At 47.5% G+C, this 24,870-nt stretch overlaps 1 protein-coding gene across 1 annotated transcript in view; it reads right to left on the bottom strand.

Moving 5' to 3' along the window:
* The window catches only part of LOC144175042 (retinaldehyde-binding protein 1-like), a 42,158-nt gene extending 36,721 nt beyond the window's left edge, over positions 1-5,437 (bottom strand). The window contains exons 1-2 of the mRNA XM_077704078.1: positions 5,316-5,437; positions 4,613-4,853 (exon numbers count right to left, since the gene is read on the bottom strand). The gene's annotated coding sequence lies outside the window, so the exon portion shown is untranslated. The remainder of the gene's footprint in view (positions 1-4,612; positions 4,854-5,315) is intronic.
* Positions 5,438-24,870: the final 19,433 nt, after the last annotated feature.

Genomic DNA, 24,870 nt, shown 5'->3' with positions numbered 1-24,870 from the left:
AGGCACTTCGTGGAATATCTTTGTTTCCTACCGGAAGCATTTATGTGATGATTTTACTCAGTTACGACGCCAAAATGTTGGCACGTAACACATTGTTTAGTCAGATAGCTAATATATGGAAAAAAATGGCTACGACGTTACAGCGATCCCTTGGAGAAAGAACATAAACTCCAAAAAAGTCGACCATAGTTGAGCCATCACAAACTAACCGTAAGGCGTACCGGTGAAAGCCTTTCGCTTTTTTTGAAGTTTGTTTATTTGCGTGATATTACATACAGAGTTTATGACACTGGAAGGGCGAGGAAAAAGTTGTCTGAAGGAAAACTTGACAAAGCCCCACGCTCCCACAGATGACATCGCGCAGCAGTGTCAGAATAGCCCCGCGATAAAAGAAACAGTCAATACAATAAATACAGCAGCCAATACAGTGGTGATGAAAATGATCGATACAGCAGTAATGCATTCACAAAAGTACAGGTCAGCCAGTGGCGTAACACAGTCAAACGTAAAAACGAGACAAACTAGGTCTAATAACTGAAAACACACCAATCAATTTACATAAAATGCAGATTACACGGCCCAAAACACTAAAAACGAAGAATGCAGCATATGGTCTTAAATCTAATGGTCACGGAAGTTATTTATAATGGCATGTATTTTTTGAAGCTAACCGTGTTAAGGTGAATTTTATAGCTATAAAGCCAATTAAGTATATTTAGCAGGTTGTTTTTAACCATTTATCGTCTATATTTAGTTTATATGCTCTAACTCGTCGCGGTTCGTTATGTCCAGTTCTGTAAATAGGGGCAGTTAATTGCTAATTGGCCAAGGTTGCCAAAAAAACACATACTCAATATTAAAATTCTGTTTGAATGTTCCACACATCCGGTATTTATGTAGCTTTGCCACTGGCGTTACATCATATTCAATGAACGGTTCTTGAGTGTGAACGGTGGCCGGCACGTTTCCTACAATTCTTAAAAACCTTTTTTGTTGCAGCAAAATTTTCTGAAGGTTTGCTTGAGTTGTGGAACCCCAAACTAAATGACAATAATAAATTCTACAGGATAACACAATATTAAAGATAAGCATCATGATCTTTTGCGGCAGTATATATCGGTGACGGTAAACGAGTCCTATTATCTGGGATAACGTAGCGGCAACCGTGTCTACGTGCACTTCCCAGGAAAGATTTTCATGAAGGACAACACCTAGCGCCTGTAACGTTGGTACGAGTTCAATGCCATTGAGTTTAACAGACTGGGTTGATCAACTTATATAACCGTTTTATTCGTACTTCGTAATAACATTGCTTTTGTTTTGGCGGTGTTTATTTTTAAACCATTTTTGACCGCCCATTGATTTATTTTATCGGGAGTACGGCTTGGTGTGTGAACGAGCTCATTTCCTGTTTTACTGGTTACAAATATGCTTGTATCATCTGGATAGCTTAAAGTTTAGTGTCGGAGCTTTTAGTTAAAATGTCATTTATAAATTTATTAAAAAGGAAGGGGCGTCAAATACTACCTTGGGGTACGCCAGTAGTTACTGGCAAGGGATCAGAAAGGCAAGAATTTATGGTGACTATTTGTATACTGTGCTTCAAGTATGAAGCAATCGGAGATGCTGCATTCCCTCGAAATCCGTAACGCTGAAGTTTCTGAATCAAGAGTTTAGGGTTGAGACGGTCGAATGCCTTTGAAAAATCAACAAACCCCTCTAGTACTAACTGTCGCTTTTCTAGTGCTGTCAGGATACATTTTTTTTTACCAATAAAGCAAATTCTGTTCCACGGCCTTTACGGAAGCCCAACTGAGTGGGAGCTAGGAGTTTATGTTTTTGCTCAAATTCTGTAATACCTGATCAGAACGACCTTTTATAAAAGTTTTGATATAACAGGCTGTATGGCGACCGGGCGGTAGTTATTCATGTCATTTTTTTCTCATTTCTTATGTAGTATAGTAACACGAGCGACTTCTTTCGTTTGGGAAGGTTGCTCGGTGTAGGCAAAGGTTAAAACTGTAGGTTAGGGTTGGCGCAAGAATTGAAACAAACTCAATTGGCTTTAGTTGCATTCCATTAATATCCTTATTGGTACTGTTATTGAGACATTGTATAATGCAGTTTACTTCGTGCTCATTTACAGGTTTCAGCAATATGCTGCTGTAATTTAATTTCAACCTCCATATGTGATTGATTGTAGGGTTCAACGCCGCGACGCAACGCAGGCGATGAGGCGCGCCATAGTGGAGGGCACCCGATTAATTTTTACCACCTTGGGTTCTTTGTCATGCGCCGAAATCTCGTACACACGGGCGTTTTTGCTTTTCGCCTCCATCAGAAAAGCGGCCGCTGCGGCCGGGAATCGAACCCGCGACCTCGTGCTTAGCAGCACAACTTTCTAGCCACGGAGCCGCCGCGGCAAGTGCACATCAGGATGTCTTCTAGCTGCGGTGAACTTATTTGCATAATAGTCGCGTCTAACCTTTTTATGATCTTTGTCTAGACTATTACGAACCTTTTTGTATTCGTGAAAAATTCCCGTGTCCTTGCAAGGTATAAACTGCTTAAATAATTTATTTTTTTTCTTATCCTTTTAAGAAGTTCACCGTTGACCTACGGTTTACGTACATATTTTTTTCTGGTTGATGAATTGAAAAGGAAATGAAGATTCATATATGTTCTACAGAATGGAGATGAACTCCTGATAACCATTTGCATCAGTACGTTCATACACACTCTCCCAATACGCAAGGGTGACATGATTACGAAAAACTTTTGTTCTGCGATTTTCTGTGTCATCGCTGTCAGTTGCTGAACTCTATTATCAATGTTTAGTTTGCAGCGAATCAATATAGGAAGGTGATAGCTTAGATCATTAGCAAATACTCCGGCCTTAACATGCCCGGAAGATTTATTAGTCAGGAAGACGTCACTTAAAGATACTGCGTGTTTCGTAACACTTGTAGGCAAAGTAATAAAGTTATTTTGACCATAAACCTTTAATAAGATATCCAATTAATTTCTAATTGAATCATTCTTCAACATATTAATATTCAGGTGTCCACCGCAAATGAAATTGTTGCGGTTTACAGTGACCAAAGCAAAGATGTTCTCTATTTGCTCCACGAAAAGAGTCACGGAACCACCAGGGGGCCGGTAACAAACTGTAAGTATTGTGTTTTACAACTTAACTGACAACAATTCACAGTCACCAGAAATCATTAAACATTCAGGCAGTAATTCGGCATGATAGCACGTTTTAAATAAAATACATAGACCACCACCTCTGGAAGTAGTGCGATGAACATAAAAGGTGTTGCATGACTGCCGGCGAAAAACAGTTACGGCACCACTAGACCATGTTTCCGTTAGCAGTATGGCATCGAAAGAAGGCTCTACCGGATCAGAGAACAGCGTCAGGTTTGATTATTTTTTACTGACCTTGCATTCAAATGAAATGCCTCAAAAGATTTGTAGAAGCGTTTGCAATGCACCCTTTAAAATAATTGGGGAACATATAATATGCATTATTTGTAGTCGCTATGGCTGTTTTATTATAACGCAACTATGTACCGGAGCAGTGACGTCACTCAATGCTGTCGAGATCACTTTCATTATAGATGCGAAGCGCCTCATTACCTTCTGTCTTTCTTACAAATACGCACCCTTCCTTCTGCCACGCGAAGCGATAACACATCGCAATATACCGTCCGTTCGCGCCTGCCAAAGATACCGCTCATCTTCAGCAGTGAAAATGTCAAAGAACCGATGTCCTTTCGCTTTACTATCCAGACTGGGACCCGCTTCCATTCAGATCTCTTTCAACGAGTATGAAGCAAATCGTGTGACCACAATAGGCACCTTATTAACCGGTGCTGGTAGGCGGTGCAGTCCCTCAAGGCCACTTTCAAGCAGCTCGGGGAGCTCAAGCTTTGGCGCTTGATTGTTTAGTTTTTAAGGCAAGTTTTCGTTTACCTCATGCTCCAGACCATGAATTTCCATGTTCTGGCGCCTGCTGTATTGCTGAATGTCATTTAGCTGCATCTCCACCTGTCTCACTGCCGGTGAAGTGGTTGATTCGATGCCTGCTACTTTCATTTTTAGCGTCTCAATATCATTAGTGTTTGTTTCAAGGTTTGCAAGGACACTGTCATAGTGATCTGAAAGGTGTTGCACCGAATTTTCAATATCAGTGATTTTCGTCATTAGCCCCGAAAGGACATCAACTTTTGCAACGAGTGGTAGAAACTGTGTCATCTTGTCGTTAAGCTCTTTCAGTTTACTCGCAATGTTCAGCTCATCGCATTGACGGCAGCTTTTTTTAGCAGATTCAAATGTGGCGCACTTCCAAGCCGACCTTAACCTATCACCTTTTCTAAGGTACCTTGCTGGTGACACTCCCGAGCATTTTCCTAGATGACAGGAATATTCACAGACCGAACATGTGGCAAACATGTCATCCTCTGGTACACATTCATGACAAGAGACACATTCCGTCTTAGTACTCATAGCGGGGTGAATAAGCAAGCAGATTTTTCAGTGGCACAAGCAGCGGCAGCACCAGCAGCAACGCCGACAAGAATGCGCGAGACTGCGGAGACTCACCAACCTGCTATTTTTAAAACACAGCACTTTGAAGAACTTGCATCCCAACCACCGCCACCGCTGCGTGCAAAATGCCCGGCGCTTCCAAGTTCCTCCGCTCACGCGCCCTGCTTCGTCCGGTGACGCAACCGCAGTCGCAGTCGCAGATGGGCTACGTTCCAGACGGCTTGATAGTTGTTTCCTGCCTTCTTATCTCCGGCGTATATGTAGCAGTAAGGGAAGGCAGCACGGCGAAGAGACGGAACCTGTGATTTTTAAAACACAGTTCTTTGAAGAACTTGCATTCCAGCCCCCGCTACCGCGGCGGGCCAAATTAACTTCGTTCTATCGGTGAGGCAGTCTCCTTTGCTGCCCTGATTTCGTCTAGGGATGAAATTGGGATAAAATGTGGTACGCCGCCAATGCACACGAAAAACATTTCTCCAAAACGTACTGCAGAATGACACTAACTATCTTGCGTTCAAATATAAAATATATTTGGAGATATATACGTTACTTATCACCCGAAAGTAAAAGTAACTTTCTTATTGTGATAAAAATTGGGTTAAAGCGTGGTACGCCGCTAATTCACACAAAAACGTTTACACAAAAGTAGTGCACAATGACAGACCAACAATCTTCCGTTCAATTAAAAGAATATATTTGCAACACTATGCGCTACTCATTCGCCCAAACTTGAAGTAACTCAATTTCTTAGAGATCCTTACCTGGCCAGGACCGCTGGGTGAACTTCCAGTCGCCTTTCGCTCTTACTTTGCGCCACGGTGCAATGATTGCGGCGACTCTTCCCATGTGGTCGCTCCACAGGCGACTATGGCAACTGGCCAATAAGTTGCTGCCCTTAGAGAATTATTTTTTTTATTTTTGTCCGAGCGCCTCATCAGGCTGCCGAAGGTCAGTTACGAAACATTGAGAGTGCGCTCTGGCGCCTGTCCAGGGAGCGTGCGCACGCCGACTTAGGAAGTACGCGGGGAGCAACGATGATAATAAGACATGTAGCCTCACGTTCTGCATACGCGGCATTTCCTCAGCTGCCCATTCGTTTTGCGCAAAGTCTACCCGTGTAGTTTCTTTCGGCAGAGCAACCCTCCACCCTGAGCAGTCCCGCTTCGCGCTCGAGAACGGGATAGTGTGGACGGGGGATCCGGTCGATCTGAGTCGAGTATTCATACAAGCTAACTCTCGATGGGTCGGGGAAAACACGTGATGTGAATGAATATTTCTGGCGCCTCTGGGGATCATAGCCAACCTGTCTTCAAACCACCACAGAATTACCCTCCCACTCTATCATACCTCTCCTAAAATGGACCAAGAGCATTATGTTCTAATAAAAGTGTTCCTCCATCTTTTTTGAGGCCTAGTAATTGCTTTTGTATTCGCTTCGAAGCTTTTTGCATCACCTTTATACAGGTTTTATAACGGTGTCAAGGCCACCGAAATGAACAGGTCTGTAGAGGAACTACTCAAACGTGTCTCATAAAGAAGTCTGTGCATGAGAGGATTTGGGTTACAAAGTAGGTGTGTTGCATCTCAGTGCATCATCGCCATTATCGGCATTCTGTTTGCGTTCACTCTAGATTTAAGAGCGGCTAGAAAGGCGTTTAAGCGACTTTCAGACTATCAGAGAGAGAGAGAGTGGCCGAAGCCAGGGAAGAGTGCCAAGGCTGTTTTCTTACGAAAAACCAGAAATTAACAACCTCCGCGTCATGCGCAAAAGACAATAAACTAGTGTTTGTAGATCAGAATCTTACGCCAGTGTTATCAAATCATGTTTTGGTGGACAATCGTACGTTCAGCGCTCGTTTCAATTACGGCCCCAAACTTTTTTCAATTACGCGCAAAAAAGAGACCGCTGAGGCGAGGCGTGCAACCAAAAGGCGCCGAATACCAGCTGCCAAGCGTCGGGTGGCTTACTGGACCGACAGAAGTTGAAGTGGGGTTAAATTCTTATCGGAAGAACTTTCTTATGCCAAATGCTTTACCGGATACCTTCGGAATAGTGTTTGTTGGTCTGGTAAGGGGGGACAGAAAGTACCGCCTAGGAGGAGTGAGCGGCGGAAGCAAAAAACGTCGACGGAAAGACAGAGACGTGGGGAAAGGGGAGAGAAGGGCTTTTTAAAACTTTTCTCGAAATCCTACATTGTTGCAGAACGTAGTCAGGGAACACATTGAGTACTTATATTAAAGGTGTCGCAAAAAACCTCAGCCAGAATTACTGGTCTGCGCCCATCACATAACTTAGAAATTTCCTCCAAAGATTTTTAGGGGTGGAGAACTTTCGGGGCTGGAGATGTCCGAGTCTCCTGTTGTCGTCATGGTTTCATGTAATAATGGTATTTAACAAGCAGGACACTCATTTTCCAACGCCTCGCGCTCGAACATGACACGTACTAAAACACACCGGGGCACTCGTTTTCCAACGTCTCGCGCTAGAGAGAGAGAGAAATGACATTTATTTACACATCCGGCGTGTGGGAAGTCCCCGGCCTCGCAGGGCGCGGATGTTCCCTAACGCTCCGTACTTCAAAGACACGAAATGGTCACAGCAAAGCTGTCACCTCTACCCAACAACGGGTTCATCTCCGTGAGCGCCAAGGCGCCAAGAATGCTCTTATAAACTGCATGCTTCACTCCTCCCCAGGATTTACGTAAGTGGAGATCACTCTGCATATTTTTTTTTTTACTTTTTTCCCGGCTTGACTGTCTTCGACCACTGGAATTACGTCATTAGAGCGGTGTAGATGGTATTGGCAAGGTTTCCTTTAGTTCAGTCAATGAACGCATTCCACAGTCACGTTAAAAACAAATCCACAAAAGCAAAGCAGAAATGGAAGGCGTTTCTGCTGCGGCTAGCAAACCACGCAGTGCCGCTCTGTGCTTGTGATAGCTATAGCTTTTAAAATGCGTCAGGCCATTCACACTGTGGAATAGGATGAACAGCGAAGTATGAGCGCCTATATGCGTCGTCCCGGGTGCTGTCCACAAAGTGCAGGAAACGAAGCACATTTGTTTGGAATTTGTGATTGGGTATGTTTCCCAGTAGTGTAGCTGAAATAAACTTAAAGAGACTAGACTTTTATTCTATCTAGCGGACGAACAAGCGGCTGTGCGTTTGCCGCACGCGGAAGCCGATGTATTTACACGAGACAGGAATTCGCGATACTATTTACAACTTCACTGCGAAATACACAATTATGAGAACTGGGTGAAACTCGGCGTAATATTAGGCTACTCCTAGCTGCTACCGACACATACTTTGTTTTGTTTGTTTTGGTATTATATCATTAATACAAAAGTTACAGCCCCTTTCTGTAACCCTAGTGCCTCCATAGACGGCAAAGAAGTGACTGCCAACGGTAATTCTGCAACGTTTACAACTTCCCTGTCAGTTAATATGCAGATAAATGAAATTGGGCGTAGCGGTAAAATTGTCACTTTTGGTATTTCTTCCACAATACCCACACTGCATTGAGAACTTCACAGTATATTCGCAATGAACTGGGGATGGTTCTTTTTTCTGCCGACGCGATGCGTATACGAACGTACATCGAACATACACCGAATATGAATCGAACACCGCGGGAGGGTTATAACCATGGATAATATTAAAGTAATAACCATAGAAATATTCAAAGAACCTTTTCCAATTAAGAGAATGGTGGCTAAAACGCGAAACTACCTCCTATGTAGTCCCGATCAAAGTCAACATCCAAAATGCGAACTTCGACCATGTCGGAATGGTGGAATCGTATTGACGTCAGAATTTTTTTTTAACGAGAGGGACCCAGCTTCGATCCCGACAACGCGAAACGTTTTTTTTTTTCTTGAGGCGCTTGATGCGCCTTTGTGGAAACTCATTGTGTAAGGTGGCTTTTCTGTAGTGCGTTTCGGGCGTAAGATCACAATTTTTAACTTAGAGTTTGCATTTTGAAGACGTTGGTTTTCGATTAGTGAAAGGTTCGCATCTCAACCTTCTTTCACTTCACATACGATCATCATAATCGCCAGAAAAAGAAGGCTTTTCTGCAGTGCGTATTGGAGTAATGTCGCCGCCATTGAGGCGTAGAGAGCTTCGCTTTAATATGTGGGGGTTGCGTGCAAAATTTTCAGTCACGAAGTAGTATACAGAGGGCCTTGAAGTAATGTTTTACTTTGCCCGCACAAGATCACTGACTGATAGTCGGTGTCTTGGAGTCGTCCCGCCTACATGAGCCGGTGGTTGGTTGTGCAAAGGGAAGCACGAAGTAGTATACAGAGGGCCTTGAAGTAATGTTTTACTTTACCCGCACAAGATCACTGACTGATAGTCGGTGTCTTGGAGTTGTCCCGCCTATATGATCCGGTGGTTGGTTGTGCAAAGGGAAGCACGAAGTAGTATACAGAGGGCATTGAAGTAATGTTTTACTTTACCCGCACAAGATCACTGACTGATAGTCGGTGTCTTGGAGTCGTCCCGCCTACATGAGCCGGTGGTTGGTTGTGCAAAGGGAAGCAAGCTGGCGTGTCTCCTCAGCACGTTGCAGGTGGTAGATTACGACTGACTTCAGGTGGTAGTATTTTTTTGTAAATTTGAAGATGATGTGCACATACAAACAAAAATGTTTGCATTCCCGCCATGAGAAAGCGGATATCCAGCGAAGCTGTTGTAACACTTATTAATGCTGATGGGAGAGGGTATGGAATGTTTTTGTCGTCTCAGTGGGCTTGTCGTTTGCACTCGGCATCTCTGGCTGCAAATGCTGCGCCCTGCCTGGCCTGACGCATGCCCTCGGCGTCTAGGGCAAGAACCCCTCTATATAGTTACACTAGCTCTGCCTAGCATTCAAAAAGTAATCTGCATACATAATCTTTACCACAAACACATGGTGGTTGAGGAGTGCGTTCCCTTGTCCATGGGCGCCTTACCATACATAATGCCGTTTTATGCTTGTTTTGAGTTGTTTTTCAGGAAATACGGAGCTCTATGCTGTATGCATGAATAGCCTGACGCATCTGCTCAGCGTCTTAGGCCAGAACTGTTTGTTCCGGCATGGATTTCTGAGCAGCGAACCTGTTTAGCGCATCGTAATTTTACGTGTCTGCAGTTACAAATACCAAGAAATTGCCGAGCCCGGGCACTTGAGGGCGGGCCTTGCGGCGACCGCCCGGCAGTTAACAAAACCAAGAATATGCCCAGAGCTCGTGGGCGCGTGGCTTGCGACGACCTTCCAACGTCCCCTGCGCACATTCGTCAAGCCAAGCATACCGACTTTGGGAGATTCAAAAAGAAAAAAACTCCAGCGTTCGCCGTAATCGTGGAAACACTTGCTCGGAACAAGAAAGACACATCGTAGCGTACGCCCCTCCAAGGTGGTGGTGTTGGTGGTAAAAGTTTATTTCCGAAAAGGGATCTGAAGGACACCTGACAGCTGTCAAAGTACAGAGAGCATCTCCCACGTCGGGATAGGAGCCCGAGACTCTCCGCCGATACGCGGGCATTCTGGGCAGCTTAGAGTTGATCGTGAAGTTCGCGGCTCCTGAGAGCCCTGTGCAACTTCAACTTATTCTTCAGATAGGAGGCTTACTTAGCACAACCACACAACATGTGACCCAAGTTCATACACACTTTGAACTTGTAGCAGTCCCGTCGTAGTCCGGGTTGATGTGTCTCAGCCTCTAAGGATTGGCGTATGAGTTTGTTTGTGGCATGCGGAGAGTGACTGACTGTGCCCTGTTGAGACTTTTGTTTGGGAGCGCAAATTCACGTCTATGTAACTAGAAGTGCTTGCTGAGCTCGTTGTAGGTCTGAAGTTTATCCCTAAAGGAGCCATGAAGACAAAATACTAGTTGGGTTTATTAGAAAGACTGCTTAGTCCTGATAACAATGATACCAATATCATTGCAATCTTCGAACAAATAACGGAGATATTAAATAAAACGTGTGAAGCAGTCGCGACCCCCTAGCCAATATCCCGCAACTTTGCGATGACGTCACGGAACCTTGTTTGTGCGAGTGGCGGCCGCCTAACTGACCTGTCGCGACGACACATGACTGGACGTCTGTAATGGGGCCTCTAGTTCCATTTGACCGTATCACTTGAAGGCTAACCTGCACTTAACGCACTGAAAATTATGTTTTATTGTTGGTTCATATGACATCATTCTTGCTCATAACATGTCACTCTGGCGCAAAATTTGAAAGTTTTTAAATACGCCTTGTTTTTTTTTTCGTTAAAAAACATCTTTTGGGGATGGAATGGAGCTGAGTGAGATACTAAATCCTAGTTCTTTCAAACTACACCAAGTTGTATTGTATCATTATGGCTCCTTTAAAAAGCCGTGTGGTGAGACGGGGGTGCTTAGGAGAGAGTGCGGATGGTGAGCCCTTGCACCGCCCCTGTGCGGATTCATTGAAGTTCCACTGTGCTCCCCAGATGTCGCCCATGTGGGCAGGAAACATGACTATACCATCAGTACCAATCTATCTATCTTCTAATAACTTCGAGACTTTGGCATCAACCCCTCCCTTGGCGAAGGCTCGAGTGGCAGCCCTAGAGTCGCTATAAATTACCTTATCTTGAGGATCAAGCAGTACAAGTGCAATAATCATTTGGCCAGCAACCTCCAGAGTCTTGGTAAACAAGAGAAGTGCGTTGCACATCCGTTCTAGAGCATTGAGAAGGTCTGTCTTTCATTTATCTGAGCAGCATCTACAAAAGCTGACTCGTGGACGTTTCTGGGGAGAGGAGCTAGATACCCCGAAAAGGTCTCTGATTTCTCTGCTAAGGCACCTGGCACTGTTTTGATTCTGTTCGTTAAAGATTCCCAGAGGGACCAGAATGTCTCAGCCTGCTCCAGTGCCTGACAATCGAACTACCTGCGCAGCATGCTGGCCTTCTGCAATTTCTGATAATGTATTGTAAACCCCTAGTTCCTGTAGGACATCCTTAGATGCACTGTTGGAAAGTTCCAAAGCTATCTTAAAACCCCGACGAATCATGGTGTCAAGGCGTTTCTCTTCGTTTTTCTACCGATTGAGCATAGCCATGACGTACGAAATGTGGCATCGAACGAAAGCAGGGATAAGCCTGATGGCGCACTCCTCGCTTATACCTCTATTGCTATTGAGAATGCGTCGAAATATTCGTAACGCATTTTTCACTTCTGCGGCAATCGTGTGTAAGATTAAGTTATTGGATCCGTTCCCTTCGGTAATTAGACCCAGAACTCTGATCGACTTCACATCCGGAATGCAATTGCCGTACGTGTCAAAAACCGCGATGTTGGGCCCCCTGTCTTGTTCCCAACCACAGGGCTTGCGCCCTGGTCTGGATGGGTTGATATCCAATGATTATTGGTTCCAAATAAATGAAAAAACTCATACCTATAGCACCCATGATTGCGCAAAGGTCGCTGCGGAAGGGAAGAAGCAAATCGCCTTCTATTGTGGACATAAACCTTCGTCATGGTCGTGAAGGTTAATGCATAGTGGTGTCATTAGGGCTTTCCTCTTCCGCACAAGATTACCTGCGTAATCTCTCATGATTTTTTCATCCTGCCGAGCACTCGTTGCAACGCTTTACGTGTCCCCAATATGGGAAAGGTATGTGCACCAATGTTGCAGTGGTTTGTTACTGCTCGTAACGCGTGAAGAATGAAGGCTGATCAAGCCACTTTGAATATCCTGCAGGCCCTGTGAACATTGACATTACCCTTCCTTAGTTAGGGCTGTATAGAGGCAATGGGGCCGGAAGCCCGATGCACAGAACAACGGCGAAGGCCCACAGCCTAAACGTTCGTCCTTGCTGCATTTCATAATTTGCTTAAAAAGGTAGCAAACCTGGAAAAAGTAAATACTTGACCAGTGTCTTCCGCAAGATCGGTTCACTGGCGGTGCCACCGGAAAGGATGCATGTTCCAGAACCGCCCCCTGCGGCCGCTTTTCTCGTGTGGAGGAAAAACCAAAAGGCCTATGTGTCGATATTTCGATTTTCGTGGAACATTCCCAGCTTGTCTATTTTTTTATGCCGCCTTGCAATATACAGTGCGCTCATAGCACATGCATAGCTTTGGTGCAGCAACGCGACAAACGTTTTTACAAGTGTCTTACCGCGAAAAAGGATAATAAAAGTCCGGTCACTTGGTTTTAAATTACTCCGCGTAGAGTTACACACGAACATTCTATGCTCCCTTTCGCTGCCTTCAGCCATTGAATAATCGTTAAACTATCACCACATTTTTCGCAGACCTCCGTTTCTTTTCTCGACCTTACATGTAACCAACCTTATCATGACTGCGTGTAAAGCCTGGTGTAATCGTTAGTTTCTTGGGATGCGTAGAACGGACAAGTTTGTCGCGGCTATTTCTCGTCTAACCTTTGCGTCAAAACTCGACTACAAACCCCTATAGTGTGCCATCGTAATATGAAAGGTCATATTTCATGCTTTCTAGTAAAAAACTACGTAAATATAGCAACATGGTTTGGAGGCAAGTGATGAGGAACATTGACTTCAGTAATTGAAAGACTGAAAAACAAATAAAAAATGACCTGTTTTTATATTGGTCTTCAATTTATAGCAAAATGCCCGACTTATCTGCAGTGGTGTGATTTTTTCAAATTGAACCAGTTTGGCTGCAGAAAACAAATTGTCCCGAACAATGGAAAATGACGGCAAATAATTCTAAGAAACTTGAACTCCCTAGGTTGTTTAGATGCAGAAAAACAGGGCCTTACACTTTGGCAGCTTTAAATATGTGTCGCGTGTCTAATCTTTTATTGCATGAAATGTCTTACAGACATCAAAAACTCCATGAAAAGTGTGCAAAGTTTCGTCAGAAAATATCTGTGGCGATAGCAGCAGTATCCCGTGTTTTGCAGCGGTTAGCGTTTCCAATTTCGCGCGATTCGTCCAACGCATACGTGTCACCCGAGCCGGCTTTGGGATTTCTTTTCAGATGGGAAAGCGTTTTTAACGGCGGAGATGTTTAGGCCAAGCTTTTCCCGTTCCTCGCACCAAAAACACTACGCAGAGACAGGAAAAAAATGAGGTGAGGAAGCTCCCTGGAATAGAACCGTGGACCTTTCCCCCGTGCATTCGGTAAACCAACCACCGGGCCACTCCAAAAGCCCCACAGGTACGGGTTAGCAGTGGTAGGAAGCAATCACCTGTGCAGCCAATTAGAAAGAAAAGAAAAAAAACGCATCCCGTGGTCGGAATCGAACCTCTCCCACCGTTATTAAACCGGCGTCTCACGAAAGTGAGCAATCATCGCATACCCTGTGCGTAGCTAAGACATAAAGTTGGGCTAGTTGGTTATCTGACTGAATTATACTAGCGAAAAATATACACAAACAAAAACAAAGTACACAGGACACTCGCTAGCGAGTGTCCTGTGTATTTTTTTTTTGTCCGTGTCTATTTTTCGCTAGTATAATACAGCCTGTACGAAGCATTTCCTTTGCGTTCGTAGCGCAGGCGTTGGCTTTGAACTTGGCCGCGGGTTCTAGCTCGTGCTAATGCGGTCCATTTTGACAGGGATGTGAAAGCCTCAGGATGAAACGATCCGGGCCTGCCAGTCAAGGAGAATTTTCAGCGGGAATTCCGGAAATAAATCTGAAGTGCAAGAGCCTGGCTTCCGGCAAATAGAGATGGCCGCCTGCTCCACTGTTTCTCCAGCCTTGCACCACTAGTTCAAGCTGCACCAACGAACAGTTTCAGTGGCGCCGACGAAAATACGTTAGGTGATGGTATTGTAACCCACCAGTCAGATCGCAGATAATACAAAGGGCAGGGAGGACCCGATGCGTTCATCACGGCCGTCTTTCTTTACACCGTGTCTCAGGGTCAACCCCATAGATCGTTGGCACGGCATGCTGCAGGCAGTGGGTGATATCGGGTCGACGAACAGCCACTCCTTTACTGATGCCGTAGCGTGCGCTACAGACAACTTTAGTGGGAAAAGTGCTGCCCTCACAGCGGCCTCTGTCCTCCGCAACGTGCCTATACAGTTTCCCCCAAGGCTCTGTTTTATCCCAAAATGACGGTGTGGCAATTGTCTCTTGCATTACTGCAGTGCTGTGTGATCTCATTGCAATTTTTAGATCTTAGCCCCAAGAAAAGCTCTGAACACACTTGATGGTGTCATCGCACCCAATCGAAAGAGGGCTTCCTCGCCTGCAATTCCATCGGTTCCAAGATAATCAAGCTTAGAATTGTGTTATCATGTCTTTCGCACGCGATCACAAAATTTTACACCCAAAGTATCACGGAAAGCCTTACCTTACCAGTCAATCGGATAAGGAAAAGTGGTTACCGTGACTCGTTGTTTGTATCGGTTGCAGAAAGTTCGAAACACTCTTGTCAATTGAAAAGGTGTAGAAGAAGGAGGAGCGAAATAACGCAGACGCCCAGCCGTCCTGCAACACGTTCACGGAACACTGAGTAAATACATTCGTAGGCAAGCATAATGTGCTGTGGTTTTTACTGCACCTCTAAAGCTCGTTGGGCTCTGCAAGGCTATAGAGACAAAAATGGCTGCATCTCCACTCCGTGGATGATGGCGAGGGTGCGGAGTACGGGGATTCGAAATGACATCCAAGTTGCGCGCCGACCGTCATTCGATTTGAGCCGTGAATTGCACCTTCATTATTCCCTAAATGAAACTGCAACTCACAGCTCAAATCAAATTTCGCCTGATTTTCGCTTGAAGGTGTTGTGCGCACAGATGGACGCAGACGGACATTGGCAGGTCCTAAGATACTCCGCACCGTTACAGGCGAGGGAGTAAGCCGTTTGACCCTCGGATTCTAACTCACGGTCATAGCCCAACGGGCAAGACGACTGACCCTAACTCTGTCTGGTCTACCAGACACAGTCTCGAATCCTGCCGGTGCCTGTGTGATTTCTTGCTGTTGTAAATGCTATGCGCATGGACGCGGACGGACTTTGCGCGGTCCTACTCCGCACCTAAAGAAAGCTGCGCATCTCAGGCAAAGTGCAAGGTTCGGTACGTGTGCAAAATTGTGAATTGCGTTCAGAGAGTTGTGTTTAAGATACCCTTAAGATACCCAATGAGGCCGTTGCATTAACGAAACACTCCGCGAACACAGATATGCCTCCAAACATGTCGGCACAGTTCGGGATATTGCGGCACACCGTGCCATGTGCAATGTGCTGTTGCATTCGATAAACCACCATTTTGTGCAGCGCGAAACATAACATGTCGCGCATATGTCGTGATATTATGAGATGAAGGAGAGTGTGCGTGCACCCCTTCCATTATGCTTACCCGGCGTGAGATTCGGTTTTTAGAAACATCTTTTAGGTGCGGAGCAACTTAGTACCTCACAATGTCCGTCCGCGTCCGTGCGCATAGCATTTCGAGCCTGTGTCTGGTAGACCAGACAGAGTTAGTGTCAGTCGTCTTGCCCGTTGGGATACGACCGTGAGTTAGAATCCGAGGGTCAAACGGCTTACTCCCTCGCCTGTAACAGTGCGGGGTACCTTAGGACCTGTCAATGTCTGTCCGCGTCCATCCGAGCGCACACCACCATCAAGCGAAAATCAAGTGAAATTCCATTCCAACCGTGAGTTGCAGCTTCATTTAGGGAATAATCAAGGTGCAACTCACGGCTCAAATCGAATGGCGGTCGGGGCGAAAATCGGATGTCGCTCGGGGCGCAACTTGGATGTCATTTCAAGTCCCCGTACTCTGCACCCTCGCCCTTATCCACGGAGTAGAGTTGCTGCCATTTTTTAAACAGCAAATGGGCCTGTTTTCACGCCCGCTATCTTTCATTTTACTCTTGTGACTCCTCTTTCCTCCTATCTCCGGAATTTGTTGTTCGTTTTGTTTCCAGTGTAACAGTCGAGCCCGCTTATAACGAACCTGAGTGTCACGCGGCCTCCGTTTGTTATATCCCGAAGTTTGTAGTAAATGGACCGAAGTAAAAAAAAATCAGAAGTGAAACCACAATTTATTTTTTGTACCGAAGTCCGTGATGGCTGTCTATTTCTTCAGTGCAGACTTGACAAGGGCGGTCTCAAGTTTATTTAGAGCCGCCGCGTGCTCTTCGCCTACGCCATTGGCGTAAACAAGTTGCTTAATTAAGGTCCTCCATGTAGCCCATTGCAACAGGCGCGCTTATAGGTGCAGGGTCAGAAGTTTCATCATCGTCCGCGTCCGATTCCTCCACATCGCTCTTTTCCAGCACTTCATTAACGATTCCCTGGTCCTTGCAAGGTTCCGCAGTGTCAGCATTTTCATCGGCACAAACGAAATCGTACCAGCCGAGGTCATGGCCCCCAATTTCGGAGTCGATGACTCTCTGCCACAAATCGCTGCCGGACTGACCAACGGAAGCATCAGGCTCGTCGCCAGGTTGTCTGTCGACGAAGCCGGCCTTGAGTAAAGAATTCCGCACGCAAGTGGATGTCACCTCCGACCAGGCAGCCTTCACCATCTGTTATGTTCGAGCATACTTCTTAATTGGCAAAGATCGCCAGCTGCTCGTTTTGCGGCCGTTCGTTTTTCTTTTCCCGCCTTTTTGGGACGAGGAGATGAATGGGCAGAGCGGAACGCGACGATGGGGAAGCGTTTTCTGCGTGTAGTCGGGGGGGGGGGGGGGCGCGTGAGGCAGGTTCCGAGAAGTGACGCGCCTGGCGCTCCCGGTCATTGTTGTAATGATGCCGGGGACGCTCGAAGTCAGCCCGGCGCCGTGACCGCAGCCTTGAATGGGTACTGCGCCGCCCCGCAGAGCAGCGCTGCAGGGGGTGCAGCGGGAGCGCGCTAGCGACGAGGGTCCAACCGCACGGTGAAACGAAGTGTCAAAGTAATGGCCGGGAGCGAGGGGGTCAAGATTTATAAGTGTGTGTGGCTACTGTCTCCGGCGGACGGGTAACTCGGCTGCCTTTGGTTTCAAGAATTGTTAAGAGCCGAAAAGTCAGAATGTCAGACGCGCACTGTGTTCGGCACGTGGTGGCAGTAAATTACGGGTTCTTAAGACCCGGGGACAGCACTGCCGCCTTTGTCCTTTGCTTCCCTGCTCCGGTACGCATTTCGTCAAACGTCCATGTCCTGCCACCCCATAGAGGGCTAGGCTGTAAAACACGGGTTCGCCCTCATGGCGCAGCGGGGTTTCCGTCAACCGTCATCTTCGCGGAAGTCGAGTGTCAGACGCGGTAGATTCTGTGCTCAGTCGCAGAAAAGGGAAATTTATGACCTTAAAGGGACACTGAAGTGATATGTAAACATTGCGGGATTACTAGCGCCAATTGTAGTCCGGAGTCCCCAGGCCATGTTTCGACCACTCTGGGCGCGTTTACGCGATTTTATTTAGTAGGAAAATTAATTCGAAAATGCTGTCCTCCTCTCTTTACGCTCGCCCATTTTCTGTGGCATTTTCGTGTGACGTCGGGAGGAGTCGAGCTCGCAATTGGCTCCGCTGGCTGGGCTGCTGCACGGCACCCCGGCCTTCAGGCAGAGTCAGTCGGCCCAGCGTTTCGTACGCCGACCGCCGACGGGTCTTCGGAATTCGTTCGCTCAGTTGAAACGAAGCCAGGACACATTTGTGAATGGAAGAATGTGGCTTTCTTTACTTGGTTAGTTTGTACTCTGTATCTAGCTCCAAGTCAAGGTCGCTTCACACAAGCGCTGCACGAGCGCACATGCGACGCTTCGCTGACTGGTACGCCCGTAGGAAAATATAAGGCCTCTTGAAGGCGGGAGAAGAGTCAGCGAAGTCAATATAGGTACTAAGGAAATAAAATCACCTGATATTTTTTTCCGTACAGCGTAAAAATAGGGTGCGGGAAGCACGTTTTTGCGCTGGGTGAACAAGCACAGCGGTCAGCAGCATGACTACGCATCTGCGAACGCTTTTCCGTCTAAGAAATGCAATTGCTAGATATGATATATTGTGGAAACTTGGGGGATGCTTACTGCACGAGCGCAAAACAACAAATAGTCACCTAAGCTGCTTGACATGCCAAAACTAAACAAAAGCGTAAACTGGTTTTTCAATATATACCTTATATTACCAAGGTTAGCATAGCCCGTCCCGTGGCCGAGTAGTCGAGAGCGCTCGGTATGTCATTGCAAGTGTTTTGCAAGTCGCGCGTCCGAATCCCCGCGGGCGCGTCCTTTTTTTTTTATATAAGTTAACTTTTTCGTTTTCCGCCGATGTTTTCTATACCGAGTTCACCTTTTTTGGGGGCCGCAACGTTCATTGCTCCACGAACTAGTTCACAGAACGCGCGCAGGCTGGCACTGGTGCGCTAGCGAGTTCTCGTTGGCGTGCTGTTGCCATAAGCACCGACTGCTTGCGGGCAGTGGGCACAGGCCAGAATCAACAGACCCTTGGCCTGGTGCGAACACGCTTTTTGCAATACAGGCATGAGTGAGGCAAGCTCCAAATATGGGGGAAAAGAGCATGGCATTTGAGCGTCTGCGGGGACACGGATGGCGTTCATGTACTGCGTAGGCCTCGGCTAGTGAATGCTACGATTCCAAGCCGTCCTGGGAGGCTTATCTTATGCATTTTACAGCCGACAACATGGCAGAAGCGCGGTACTACGATAACCGGGATATTGAGAATGCCCATCCAACGACGCCATCGAATGTCAAACATGTTGTTTTACAGACCGAAACCGAAAGCTAAACTTGTTTGATTGCTAACCTTGGGCATCGTCCAATCACGGTGCTCCCTCCTCCCAACGTCACAGCTTTAGTTGGTGCGGCCGCCGCAAACCGCGCATGGTAGTTTTTCTTCTTTCGCGCTTTGTAAAATAATTACCGATTTGTCAACCGGATAAACGATGAAAAGTGTGCCAATTTGAGCCAGTCTACGCAGTGCAATCAAAAACGGGAGCTTGACAAATTCATTTCAGTGTCCCTTTAAAGGCTTCAGCGTGGTAAGAGGCACGCGTTCTTCGAAACGGCTTGTTTACTGCTCGACCGGGTTTGTGCCGTTCTATTGTGCTCCATTTTGGTTTGTTTGTTGCTCTAACCCGTGTGGGGAGAGAGCGTTGGGTCACGTGAGGGGGAATGAATGTATCCGTGATTGGGTGTAATTGTGGCCAATGAGTGCTGATTTTGAACCATTTTGGGAGGGATTTTCACTCTTTTTTAAGCGCCCACTTGAGAGGCGGGGTTTTTGTGATCAAAAACGGAGTGTGGTGGATTGTTTAGGGTCGGTCAGAGATCAGGAGATCTGAGAGATCAGGTCGATCGAGAGGCGAGGCGAGTCTCGCAGCTTGCGTGCTCGGCTGAGTGGCTAATACATGCCCTGTACATAGTTGTACTTGTAAATTAACTGTAAATATTCCTTGAAAAGTCAGTCGTCTGCTACGTGCCCTCGACTAACGAGCAATCTATCGTCGACTACGACATCATCGACGAGCGATCGATCCACATCAACGTCCATCGTCACATCGTCGTCATTGTCAACTCCATCTCTACAGCTGAGTACAGTGAAACTCGAACCGGGAAGTTGGCTGCCGGGCGATCAACAGCTATGCCCAAGCGCTCCCCAACGGGGCGCCTATACGATGCCTTAAAGGTACGTATGATTCCTAAATCAAGCGGCTGAATTTTCGAAGGGGTATTGGGTGGGAGGAAAAGCATGGTCACGGCCGTCAGGAAAGCTTGCATGTGGGGCGCGGAGCAGTTATCGATCACGAAGAGCACGCGCCTGCCTTGCCCCTGCCCTTCACGGTTGAAATCGCTCAGCCACTCCGCGAATAAATTTGGCGTTATCCACGCCTTAGCGTTGTACCTATAGCGCACGGGCACATAGCTCATGAAGCAACGCTGCTTCTTCGATTTTCCTATGACGAAGGGCACGCGAAGGTAGCTACCATCCATGTTAGTGCACATAAGAGCTGTGACGCGCACTTTGCTATGCTTCACGCCAGTGCATGTGTCGCCTTTCATAGTTTGCGTTTTATCAGGCAACACCTGGTAAAATAACGTAGTTTTATCTGCGTTATAGATGTCACTTGCCGCATAGCTTGAAATAACTTCTCCATTTTCTTTTCAAGACATGCTGCAACAACTTGGCAACTTGCGGACGCCGCCTCGCCGACAATCGACTTAAAAACAATGCCGTGCCGCCTCTCGAACCGATGTAGCCAGCCATTGCCTGGGCAGACGTCGGGAAAATCCAACATGAATGCAAAGTCTCTGGCTTTCCGTAGGGTCATTGGGCCACTTATTGGTATGTTGCGAGTCCGTGCGTCGACGAACCCCTTCAGCAGCACGTCCCAGACGTCCGCATAGGTGGCCTTCTGCAGGCGCTTCCTGTCCCCTGAGTTGGCGTCGGCACTGACTATCTTATCCTTGTTTTAAATGCGGGGCATTTCTTAGGCTCGCGATGTCATTCGTCGATGTTGTCGGCGACGTCCACACGCTCACTGCGCATGCGCGTCACGTCGAGGCGCAGGTGCGCGTCTCTCCACCCGTACCCTCCTCGCTCTCAACAACAGGTGCGGCGGTGCGGGAGGAGCGCATGTACCCCGTGCGCTCCGTCGCTCTCAACAACAGCTGCGGCGGTGCGGTGGGAGCGTGTCTGCGCGCGCATGCGTCGTAGCTACCCGTGCGCTGCGTCGCGCTCAACAGTAACGGCGGCAGGGCGTGTACACGTGATAACGGCGTGGTGGGTGCGTGGAAAGTTCGCGCGCTTGTGTACGGCAGTGTGCGCATGCGCGTCTCTCCCCCGTACTCCTCTCCCTCGAAAGCGGGCGGTGTGTATATAAGCGGCGGAGCGCGCGTTCGGAATTCAGTCAAGCGCGTCTTTGCTTGGCTTTCGCTTGACTTGCCGCTTTGCTTGACGGCACCAAGCAATAAAGACAGATTTTAACTTTGCACTCCTTGCCTTCGCTTCTCCTTCATTCAATAAATAGGAATAATAAAGACGAAATAACAATTAAGCATTCCCAAACCATACCCAATTACGCAACATGCACGCGATACCCCCACCACTCTGCGACGCATTTACTCGAGTTCCCCCCGTGGGAAGATGCGGGCGGGTTTTTTTTCAGACTCGTCGAAATTCTGGATTTTGACACGCCATACTTATTTACAAACTCGCAGTTTTTCACGCCTTGGGAGAGTTCGGTCAAAATGGCTCGCTTTGTTGACATGTCCAGCGCTTTCCGTTTCGCCCCCGCTGCGGACGGCAGGTTTCCCATCCGCCATCCTAAGCGAAGCCACAGAACACGTAAACACGAAGCAAAGCACGAAGCACTCACGCCATGACAACACACACACACACACACACACACACACACACACACACACACACACACACACACACACACACACACACACACACACACACACACACACACACACAGAAGGGAGAATCGAGAAGTGTGCGACAATCCAGCTAGGAAGCGTGGATGAAGAAACCTGGCCTAGCCGGCGCCACAGAGTGCTCGCGGAGCAAGCGGCGAGAGGGCGTGACCGCGGGAAGATGGCAGATCCGGTAACTGGTTTGAGAGATCCACGAAACGGGTAGTTCGCCAACGTTGAGTTCGCCCGGTCGTCTTTCCTGCGGGGAGGTTCGGGAGAGCGACCTGTGCCGGCAGTGGTGGACAGAGGCCGTCATGTCCAACGTTACTAGAGTTTATTCTAGTAACGTTGGTCATGTCCACCCACATCGCGGCACCGGCCGTTCGCTGCAACCAATCGGATTCGGGAGCGCTCAAATACGTTCGTTGTACACGGTATTTTATTCCATTGAAATAACGTATATTTTACAGTCCCGCGGGTTTTGTTCGTTTTTTTGCCAAGGTTCGTTCTAAGTGGGGCCGTTATATGTAGTCTCAACTTATATGTTCTCGCCTTGTTCAGAATAAATCGCTTGTTAGTGCGCAAGTATTCGTTTTTCTTTCTGCGTCCGCCTTTCTGAGTGCAAAAGAACGTCCAGGGAGGCAAGGTTGTCGTCTGGGAAAAGCCAATATATTTGCACTTTGTACAGGGAACCGTATCAAACACAACCATCTTACCTCCTCGCTTGGTCGTCTTCGTCTTTTTCCGCTTGTGCGTCTGCTTGCTGAGGCATGCTGCTGCTTAACGTCGTCGTCCTCGAAAGTTTTAACCCCTTCCCGCCGGACAACAGTTCGTATGAGCGGTGCTGTCTTCTCGGATTGCCGTTCGTGTATAGCCGGAGTGTGAGCTTCTCTTTTAGATGCGAAGCATCTCATGCTCGGGGCTGTGTCCCTCCCTCCCTCATTGTCATTGTCCTTTTCCGCCGTCCACACTCTACTGCGCATGCGCGTCTATTCAGCCCCGTCAGCGTTTGGGCTGATGTCAGCGCAGTCCACTATAAAAAGAAATAGTTAGGCGGTGCCTGGTTTCGATCCCACGACTCTCTGGCCGCATCGGGAGGTACGTGGCGCTCTTTCCCACTGCGCTACAAACAGAGACGGGAGCATGTGCTACGAACGCGCCTTAACTCCTTAACTCATTCAAACTACGTCAAGAAGATACTGATATAACGAAGGCACGCGAAGCTGAACGTCAACGGAAGCGATGAACTGAAAAGTAATGGGAACTTCAGTCGACCACATCGTTGCTTCGCATACTACTCAGGGTTCCCCTACGGGAAGATGGTGTAATTTTTTTCTCTTATTCTTCTGGACTTTTTCTCGTAGTCTTCTCTTTCTTCTGGACTTAGCCTTTCTTCTGACCTTCAACCTATGTTGCCTCATGATCATCACGTTTGGCGGCGGTTCACAGTCGTATCTTCCCTTGTAGGTCAGAGTGGGCAGTGACTGAATATGGAGTTTCATCGACGTCTTGCATTTACGCCGGTAGGAACATTGAATGTGTGTATCTTGGGCACTGCGAACCGTAGCGATACCACGTAGTCCAGGCTTTTTAGATTTGCGAAAACATTTAGTAGCCAGGCTCATCATGCTTGCGGCAGCATTTCTATCCGTCGTAATTCCTAAAAAGGGGAATGTGCAGTCTTTTTCAGCGTCCCTCAAACCAACGTAATGGTGACTGGCCGTCCAGTGGTCTGTGATTTTAGGAATATCGCGTTCACTCTTCTCGCTCCCACAACTCTCAGAAACACGGGCAAGCGTGTATCGTAATGACCACGTCATAATATCCGATGCAGGTCTCCTTACTTTTGCGAGGAGTTCATCCCTTTGTCTCTTGTAAAATTCGTTCTGCATACCGTTTGCAGATCTCATGGCCGGATACCGGCATGCAGAGAAGGGTTCCTGCACTTCTGTTATGGGTACTACGGTGGTGACACTTTCTGATGCCAGCTTTTTGTTTCGGGTATTTGCTTCTGATGGTGGTGTATCGAATATAGGTTGCGGTGACTCTTTCAGTAATATATATGATCGATGACCTATTACTGGAATACACATCGATGGCGTTGTAGCCGTTGGCTTCATGTAGGCTCCGGTCACATCCTGAGGCTCGTTACTCTCGCTTGTAGAACTCGATTCATATTTCGGAAGGTACTGCCTTCTGTCCTCTTTTGCGAGATGTGGCCCCGGAGGGGCGAGGGCTTTTCGCCCGTGAAGTCTTTGTTCGAGGTAAACATAATTCTGTACACTTTTTTTGGCCGATTCTGTGGCGTCGTCGTGTTAGCCGTTGACTATGGTTCCGCATGCAAGGGCAGCGAGCTTCTCTCTGATTGCAGCAAGTCGGCCGGCACTGTGCTGGAGCCTTGCTATCGAAACTGCGGACGCGGCGTCTTTGTTGTGCTACAGATTAGGGGTTATTTCCGATAACTTTCCTATTGAAATCGATAAGACTGCCCTGGGCAATCTTTAGGCGGTTCCTCTGCCTCGACGCCTCCTCACTGCTTCGGGGTGAGCAATGCGGTCGAAGAGTTTATTTCCGCTCCATGGCTCACCTCGTCGTGTCGATTGACGTCGCGGGTTTCGGCACCATGTGGAAGAGCGTTTAGAGAGGCAAGTGAGGGTGCCGTCGTCTGGGAGTGGAGTGGATAAACTTTATGTAGACGAGCTTCAGGCGATGATGGTTGGGCGCCCGCCAGGTGGGGGGCCTCCTCTAGGCCGGGAAGCCCTGGTCCGCGCTGGCTGCCTTAGCCCTCTCCACCAGGCTACGCTGGACTGAGAGGTCGGAGCTGGCCAGCTGGCCGCCCACTGCTCGTACGTTGGGTTAGGATTTGGGGTAAGGGATGGGGTTTTGTGACACTCACATACCATGTGGTACAGAGCAACGGGGCAATGGTACAGAGTGCCGGGTTGGGGACAGAAACTACACGTAGAGTAGTAGAGGGTGGGGTATATGGCA

This window comes from Haemaphysalis longicornis, unplaced genomic scaffold (genome assembly GCF_048455015.1).
Source record: "Haemaphysalis longicornis isolate Haplotype H1 unplaced genomic scaffold, Haemaphysalis longicornis Haplotype H1 scaffold_3, whole genome shotgun sequence".
Lineage (NCBI taxonomy): Eukaryota > Metazoa > Arthropoda > Arachnida > Ixodida > Ixodidae > Haemaphysalis > Haemaphysalis longicornis.
Note: the sequence above shows the minus strand (reverse complement) of the source record. Positions and strands in the feature narration are given on the sequence as shown.